The 8510-nt window shown below is 36.9% G+C and overlaps 1 long non-coding RNA gene across 1 annotated transcript in view; it reads right to left on the reverse strand.

The window, feature by feature from the left end:
- Positions 1 to 2180, reverse strand: part of LOC127524595 (uncharacterized) — a 2587-nt gene extending 407 nt beyond the window's left edge. The window contains exons 1-4 of the long non-coding RNA XR_007933104.1: positions 1161 to 2180; positions 846 to 937; positions 654 to 696; positions 1 to 230 (exon numbers count right to left, since the gene is read on the reverse strand). The exon at positions 1 to 230 is cut by the window's left edge and continues 407 nt beyond it. This is a non-coding gene — a long non-coding RNA (uncharacterized LOC127524595). The remainder of the gene's footprint in view (positions 231 to 653; positions 697 to 845; positions 938 to 1160) is intronic.
- Between the last annotated feature and the right edge of the window lie 6330 nt (positions 2181 to 8510).

The raw sequence follows: 8510 nt of genomic DNA on the forward strand, positions 1-8510 counted from the left end.
TCTGTACCTTCTTGTATCTCTAAATTCAATGCAGAACTTTTCAAAGTCCTCTTTTTTTGCAAAGACAAATGTAAAAAGTTCAGCTGGTGAATTTCATCCAATTCACCCGTCCAGCTGTTCAGTTTTTCACGGGATTGTACTTGTTCCTCTTTGTCCATGAAAAGGACACTTGGGACATGTACTCCAGCACCAGTCAGCTGCAGGATGATGTCTTTCAAAAAAGGGTTTTCCTTCAGTAAAAAAAGAAAACATGGTCAATGTGTATTACTGATGTTATAAACAAATGCTTCAAAGTATTAGAGCATTTACTTTGCATCATTAATAAAATAAATACTCTTTGTAACAAAACAATGTCTATCAAGATTTATCATTTAACATCTTAAAAGCATCTGTATAGAATTAAGCAGTGTGTATGTGATTACATGAACATTAAAGGGTTTCTATTGAGAGTGTAAATCAGGCCACAATCATCTGACACATGCCACGGAAATCCAGATGTGCCTCTAAACAAGCGGCATGTGATGATGGCTTCTGTGCGTAGGAAGGCTTGCTGCTTAATGTTAATTACACTATCTAGGATCCTATTTTTGACCATTTTTTATTACAAAAATTCAACTTTGGGTTGGTTGGGTCAGGGTTTGAATATGTCTCACCTCTTCAGTGCTTTCTGTGTCTCCTGATGTTATCTCTGAAGCACTGTGAAAAAAAATTGGAGGCACATTAGGTCTTTATGGAGCTGTTAACTTGACCTAGAAAATCACTATCGTGACGATAGAAAGAAAGGATTTAGCGATGTTACACATACATTAGGTATGCACACCCACAATGCAAGCAATGTCCTCTACCTTTTCTTTCCATGGAAAGATGTGCACTTTAGAAGCACAGATTCGGCTCTGTATCTGCACATGTTTTGGCTTTGCAACAACTGAATCAGAACCTAATACAAATAAAGTATTAATAACATTGTTAAAAATAAGCAGCTTTAACCACATCCAAGGTTTTGGTCTTATATTTTTTCTTAAAATACTACTTTTACTGAAGTAATGCAGTTTTGATTCTAACTATTAGAGACTATTAGGGATACATTAGAGTTATATTTTCTCCAAACCATGTTCTATACATTTTTTAAAAAGTATACAAACTCCCATATATTAGCTCACCTCTGGCAAAATCACCTCGGTGATAAATAGCTGTTTCTCAGCTACAGTTCCAGGCACAGACAGGATTTTTTCCAGCCGCTGGATTAGGTCTTCTGTCTGGAGTAGGAAATAAAGTAAAGAAATAAACATTAAAAAAAAATTGCTGACATTTCATCCATCCATTCCTTTGCTTTTTTAAACGAGGCTTCATTACGTCATCACTGTTTCGAAACGTTTAAAAACAGTTTGAAATTTCAATGGTTCACCGGTAGAGGGTGAAGATAAAGTGAACCCATGAATCATTCAGATTCACTGAGAACTATTGAACAAGTGTCTATGGGCTTTACCCTTTAGTTTTACCTGATCTCCGATCAGTTTTATACATTTGTAGATGTTTTAATCAGACATTAGAATAATTAAAATGAATAATGGTAGTTATTAATCTCTTATTTGCCTGTTTAGCTTGAGCCATGGAACAGAGAAACAAACCTTGAAAATTGATTAAAAAAAACACATATTATACAGACACTCTATATGTAATCGTATTAGATGATTAGTTAATTGCATTTGATAGATTTTACTTTCAATAAAACTTTTGCAATACATTTGTAAAAGGTGTTTTTATGCATGTTTGGCCTGAGTTTTGTTGCATTTGCACTGTTCTGACCACTAGGGGTCACCGTGGAGACGGTGTCAGATTGTTTCGAAGCCTCGACACATTTGCTTTAACTGCTTCAGTGTTTCATGAAGCCTCGATCTGCCCATCACTAGGCAATCACAGGAAAACAACAAGTGTCTAGACATAGACTAGAACTGGAAATACAAACTAGGACTGGGAACAGGCTCCGTAAAGTAGCTACACTCAACAGCATAAACACTCAACAATACTCGGCAGTGAGAGAGAAAGTCCATGGCTTATGTAGGGTGAGTGATTGGCTGCAGCTGTGTGTGTAATCAGTGCAATGGATGATGGGAAATGTAGTCCGGGGTGAAGTGCAAAAGTTAGTGGTGCAAGAGTCCATACAAAACAGAACTGGGATCGTGACAATGATAAAGGTAAATGAGCAGCCTAAGCGAGTGTGATTAATAAGAACAGCTGTGAATTACGCATAGCATCCTAAACAATCCAGCCGGAGGTGGTATGATTCTTGCAACAAGCATGTTGCTAAGCGCATAGCAACAAGCATGTTGCCAATTAAGTATTATGCACCTTGGCAGCAAGCATGCTGCCAAAACACGAATCAGCAGTAGTAACAAGCATGTTACTGAGCCCGATGAGCCTTTATTGCAACAAGCATGTTGCAAACCTAATTTGGATGGGCTTTTTCTTTTCTAATGGGGAAGTTTACACCCCTAGTGGCAGCAAATCTGATACAAGAAGCATGTTGAAAATCACAGACTAATTTAAACTAGTGGCAATCTGGTCAGGGAAGCATACACCCGTTGCCTAATACATAAAATAGTATGCAATATGCTTGGATAGCTTAAAGTCTAAAACAGCAGCTTAAGATAGCATGTACCTGAATAAACTTACTGCAGCATGTGCTTATAGTAGCGGCAATGACACTACAGCATTGGAAACAAGCATTTTTTTTTTTATGAAAATGTGTGTGAAAAATTGTGTTTTATGGTCGGCCACAATTGTGACCGGTGGAATGTGTACGTTACTGAAAATTCTTATATAACTAGCGCCATTATTTAACACATTTTAAACTCTTTCATGTCATTTAGGGTTACTATAAAAAATAAAAAAAAACAAGTTTACCTGGATTTCCGGCAGATGTTAGACGGCGACAGATTCGTCATATGCGATATTCTACAGATCATAGATTTAAAAACATATGTTTCACTAGTTATAAACATTGGTATGCATAATAAAGCACTTTGATTTCGCGGTGTTCGTTCTTGCGTATTTGGAGCAGTTTCAAGGAAGTTTATCATGCTCTCATGTCACGCTCACAAACCACGCCCACGTTAACATGGGACAAACTTGTCAACGAACTTAAATAGAACTGTAAGGATTTTCTTTTCAACATTAGTGTATCATATTGTGTTTGTACTGTGCTGTGTTCTAATCACAAATTATGACAGACAGATTCAGTTAAAATTAGCAGTAAGCTACCTAAAGAAAACATGAATTGCTTTGTTTTTATTAACAAGTCTTGTTAATTGATCTGTTGTGTACTATTGTTCATAATCAAATTATTTCGTTTCTGAGTGTATATGAAAAAAAAAGATACTTTGGCTTCAGTTTGTTGTAAGTGATTTTACTCTGCTGATCTTATTATTTGAGATCTCTAGCTTGTAGGCTAAAACCAGATCTGATACCTCTGTATCCTCTTCCCTGGACATAAAGCAACTATATTACATTCTGGATTTATGACTGATCTGAAATCAACATTTTGCATGGCTTAGGAATTATAAAAACAGATTGTTTCAAATAATGTTTTATTTTTTTCTAAACGATTCAAATAGCAGAACAGAACTCTGTTTAGAACAATTCTGTATTTAATAATTCAGTTTCTTATAATCATATAATCAATTAAAATAACTTAATTTTAATGCGTATAGTAATAGTGTGTATGTATTATACATTCAGTTAGGTGCTTGAATTTAATTGTTGTGAATCTGTGAGTCTTCCATTGGACATTGAAGAACACTTTGTCTTCAGTAAATTGTTTGAATTCATGACTCCTGCTTTTCATTTTACATACTACATACTGGTCTCTCACCAGACTGCTTGTGTTCCTTCCTGATAGTTGAAAACATGTGATGAGCAGTGCAAGATTCAAAGCCACACTCTTTAATATGTGTGATGAACACAGGAAGGTTTCCCCCCCCCACAAATAGTATGAGCTAAGCTGACAGTGTCTAACACGTGTTTAACAATTAAAAACGAACCATGCTGTAATATCTTTCTTACTGTCTCATAGGTTCTTTTTCCAGTTTCCATACTGTCTTCTGTATGAAAGTCCTGTGACAACCAATCACTAGCAACCACAAGTTTTTCATGACTTACATAAGCCGGACATATTATACTGTGATGATGAATTGTTACATATATGTCTAATTCCAAAAGCACCTCGCACAAATACAATGTTTCTGCTTAACTGAATGAAGATAACGAACCGTACTTCTATTATCAAGAAATCCATACATTTCTGCCATATGGACATTACATTGACGGTCATTTCTGACATAACAGATATCTCTTCATAGTAATGGAAACATGCATTTTATGTAATACTGCTTTGAAACTATATGTATTGTTAAAAGTGTGTGTGCATGTGTGTGTGTGTGTGTGATTTTGCTTCAACACCTGTTAAATATACATACGTTTGTTGATCATTCCCTTAAATAAATATTCTGGATAATTTACTGCATCCTATCTGTGTGTGCATAAGAATAGCTTGTTTATCCCTCTTGACCACTCTATGAACATTTATTGAGTATGCTTTATAACTCCTTTAGCAATATAAAAAATGCATATGCACAAGCGTTGCAAAGAAACGTAAATACTTTATTTAATGCACTTAAAAATTGTCATCAGAAACAAACGAATGTAAACAAAATAATATGGGCGTGGTCTGTGAGACGCGACATGAAAACGCATTAAAAATGTTCCTTATATTTCCTTATATAAATTTTCCGGCGTCTGATACATTAGAACGGCGACAGGAGAAACAACAAAGTCCAATAATGATACAAACATTCACAAATAATGTGGAAAGCCTTAAAATCTGCTCCGTGAAAAATTCCCTGTGACGAATCTGGCGCTGTCCAACTGCTGGAAAGTCAGGTAAAACTATCTGCGTGCACGCGCATGATCCCAGTTAACATGATCCCAGCGGATCCGTAACACCGGCTGTGACGCTGCTTGATCTCTCGATGCTTCTTCATGCGGGAGTGCAGATCATCTCCTATAGCGAGTGCAGCATCTGTTTCACATAGTTTGTGCTACTGTTTAATAATCTTTTGGCAGCTCCAGTAGTAATGAATATTTATGTTGAACTAGCATGTTCAAACCTTTTAAACGATTTAATGATTAATGAAAAAGGAATTTACCTGTATGATAATGCTGGACCAGCGCGGTTTGGAAAATGAATGGATGATTGATTCAGCTGCGGGCGCCATCTCCTGGCGAGACGCGGGAATTAATTCAGCGCGCGACTCTCACAGTGCATTATGGGTATTCTCTAGCCGTTGAGCGTGCATCGGTTGTACACTTGTTATTGCGGTGCATTGTGGGATTGAATGAGTGCGCTCAACATCGTCCACTATGGTTTCGGACACCACTACAAATGGCTGTCCCCTCAAATAGTGCCCTATTTAAGGGTGTAGGGGGCGATTTCGGACACAGTCCCGGTCTAATCTGAAACGGATGGGGTAGACCAGGTACAGTTGGTACACTTTTTGCTTTTTCCGTTACCACACAAAAACTAGGGACTGAAAAGAAGTGATTTTTCTTTACTTGTCTACTAAAATATTAATAATTATTAACATCCATAAGTAGGTCATATTTGCCACAATTAGCTCATAAACACAAGAAGCTTGACAAGAAGACATGGGTACAGTTGGATCAGTACAGTACAGTTGAGACACCCATCCTGAATGCTGTAAAGCTGCCTAACCAATTCACTGCAAATGTAAAATACCTTTAAAATGAGAATTTAAGTTTTTATTTCCATTCAATATTTTATTTGATTATTTGTTTAGTTAATAGTAGTTTATTTGTAAAACATTGTACAGTAATGGCAAACAGTGATATAATATTTAATTTCAGTTCATCATTTTAATAGTACCAGTTGAAAAGTTGAGTAACAGTAAAAAACATTGAACAATTGCAAACAGCAATAATAAAATAGATCAAATCTATTAACTTGTGATCTTACATCGTGCAACTAAACTGCATGTGCCGCAATATTATTCTATAGTGCGGGTGTCTCAACTGTACCCCGCTGACCACCTTGAACATTTCTCTAGATTTTACGATGACCTTCCATGACACAAAGTCGTGCAATATGTCAGTTTTTAGAGCAGATTTCAAATTTCCCACAATCGAAGAGGGCGCTAATACGCATGTGCGAAGCAAATATCACAGATCAGACTTGTTGCGAACGCAAGTTATTTAAGGTGTTTCAACTCTACCTGGTCTACCCCTGTGGATCAGATGAATGTCAGCTGATGTGAGCTTGACTGACGTGTCTGCCAGAACTGACGCTATACGCTTGATTTGTGTGTTTTTGTTAAAATCATGTTTTTGTTGACGTGTCTCAGTCTGAATGGTCAGATTTGACTCAGACGCAGAGAATCACACTTTTATTAACAAACAGAAGAAACCAAACCTGAACACAAACCATCCTGTAGAGGAAAACACAAACTCTCAACTCACGATGATCTGACAAACACATGAACATGATGAAGACTGATCATGACTGGAGGACAGAAACGAGGTCATGTGATCAGAGGCAGCTGAGTTTCTGCTCGTTCACTGTGATTCAGGTGCTGAATGTGTCTTCAAGGGAAGGTTTAGGGAATAAACGACCATGTCAATCATTTCCAGTCACAAACCATTTTAAAGGATCAACTGGACTGTCCTCTTCTGAACTGCCCAACACATTCCCACCGGCCACTGCTCTTTTCGTGGGTCCACATCCTTCGCCTAAAGCTACAATAACTACTGTGATAAAATATTTTATGTCAACATGAAATGTACAGAGAAAATGCAGACTTAGGATGCTCAGGTCAAAGACCAGTCATATGATTAGCTTAGATCATTACAAACCAATCACCAGAACAAATCACAGTGAAGAAGACACTGATTTTTATTCAACTGTAAGACTTAAATGTGCATGTATCTTTCTATCCATTGAGACTCGCTCTGTTGTTTTGACCAGTGATCTCCCGGCCGCAAATAAAACTTCATTTCTACAAAGAGCAACTTGGAAGTCGTGTCAGGTATAGGCAGCTGAGGAACAGAAGGTCCTCCGCTCAGAAGAACAACAGTAACAGCCAAAGTGTGATTGAGGCAGTGATAGTAGCTTCTCAACGGGACGCCGTCACCATACTTCAGGGAAGTATTGAACTGTATTGTAAGTATTCAGGAATTCAGGGAATTACCTCAAGATACTGTAGTATTATATTAACAACTACGAGTTGTTTAAATTGTCAGTGAAGTCAGATTTGTATTGAGAACTTCCACGACACTACACACTGAAGAATGCTGGGTTAAAAACTACCCATGGTGTGCTGAAAATGGACAAACCCAGCGTTTGGGTTAAATGTTTGCCCAACCTGCTGCGTAGTTTTATTTAACTCCATTGTTTAAAAATTACTGTATTGCTTGTTCACCTTTTGATTATTATTGTTGCCTCTAGTAATTATGTGTCTGATTTTTAATTTCCAACATATTTTGGGTTCACTTTAAGCAAGCCATATAGTAATATTTAATCAATAGTTGAGTTAAATTTAGAGTGTAACCTTTTTTTATTAAAAAAAAAAAAAACAACAAAACAAAATATTATTAATGGGAAAGAAGGGGGAAACTGTTGACTCCTGATCATGTTGTATTATGATTGATATTGTAAATTGGTTTTTACGTTATTTGTTGCTGCCCTCTTGGCCAGGTCACTCTTGTAAAAGAGATTTTTTATAAGTTTTTAACCTGGTTAAATAAAGGAAAAAGAGAAATGTGCACAGTAGCAGCAGAGCACATCTATTGCACCGCTGTCTGCTATTAATGTCCCATGAAACAGAATGATGAATGCCAACATCTACAAGTGCTGCTCACCGCAGAGGCGGAGCTTGACCTAATTAGGTTTAGGGACAGAGTGTGATTGGACCTTCTGGAGAGCTGGACATCAAGCTCCACCCACTGGCAAACTTACTGTGCGAACAGTCTGAAGATCAGATTTAAGAAAACCGTCAGATTTTCCCTACAGTGTGACGCAGTCAAAGGTTACTTTTTGTCCAATCACTTAAAAAATGTATAAATACTACAGATATAATTATTCATTATTATGGTATTACTGTCAATTTACCATCACTGTTCTACAGATGATATATAAATATTAATGTCAGAGGAAAGTAAAATCATATTCAATTAATATAAAAAATGAAGTGAACATTTTTACACTGTCAGAGGATGATGAGGTCCAGATGAGAGGAAAGATCAGATTACCATAGTACTGAATAATACTCATCATGACACATGCTTAAATACCATAGTACTTTTTGTCTGTGTGAGAGAGAGAAGAGATTATAGTGAAGTGGAAACATTAGGCTGAATATCTAATGAACGACAACAGAGATCAGCTGAGAAAATAACCGAGAGGACACTTGTGTTCTCATCATTTCTAGCAGACACATATC

This window comes from Ctenopharyngodon idella, chromosome 13 (genome assembly GCF_019924925.1).
Source record: "Ctenopharyngodon idella isolate HZGC_01 chromosome 13, HZGC01, whole genome shotgun sequence".
NCBI classification, from domain to species: domain Eukaryota; kingdom Metazoa; phylum Chordata; class Actinopteri; order Cypriniformes; family Xenocyprididae; genus Ctenopharyngodon; species Ctenopharyngodon idella.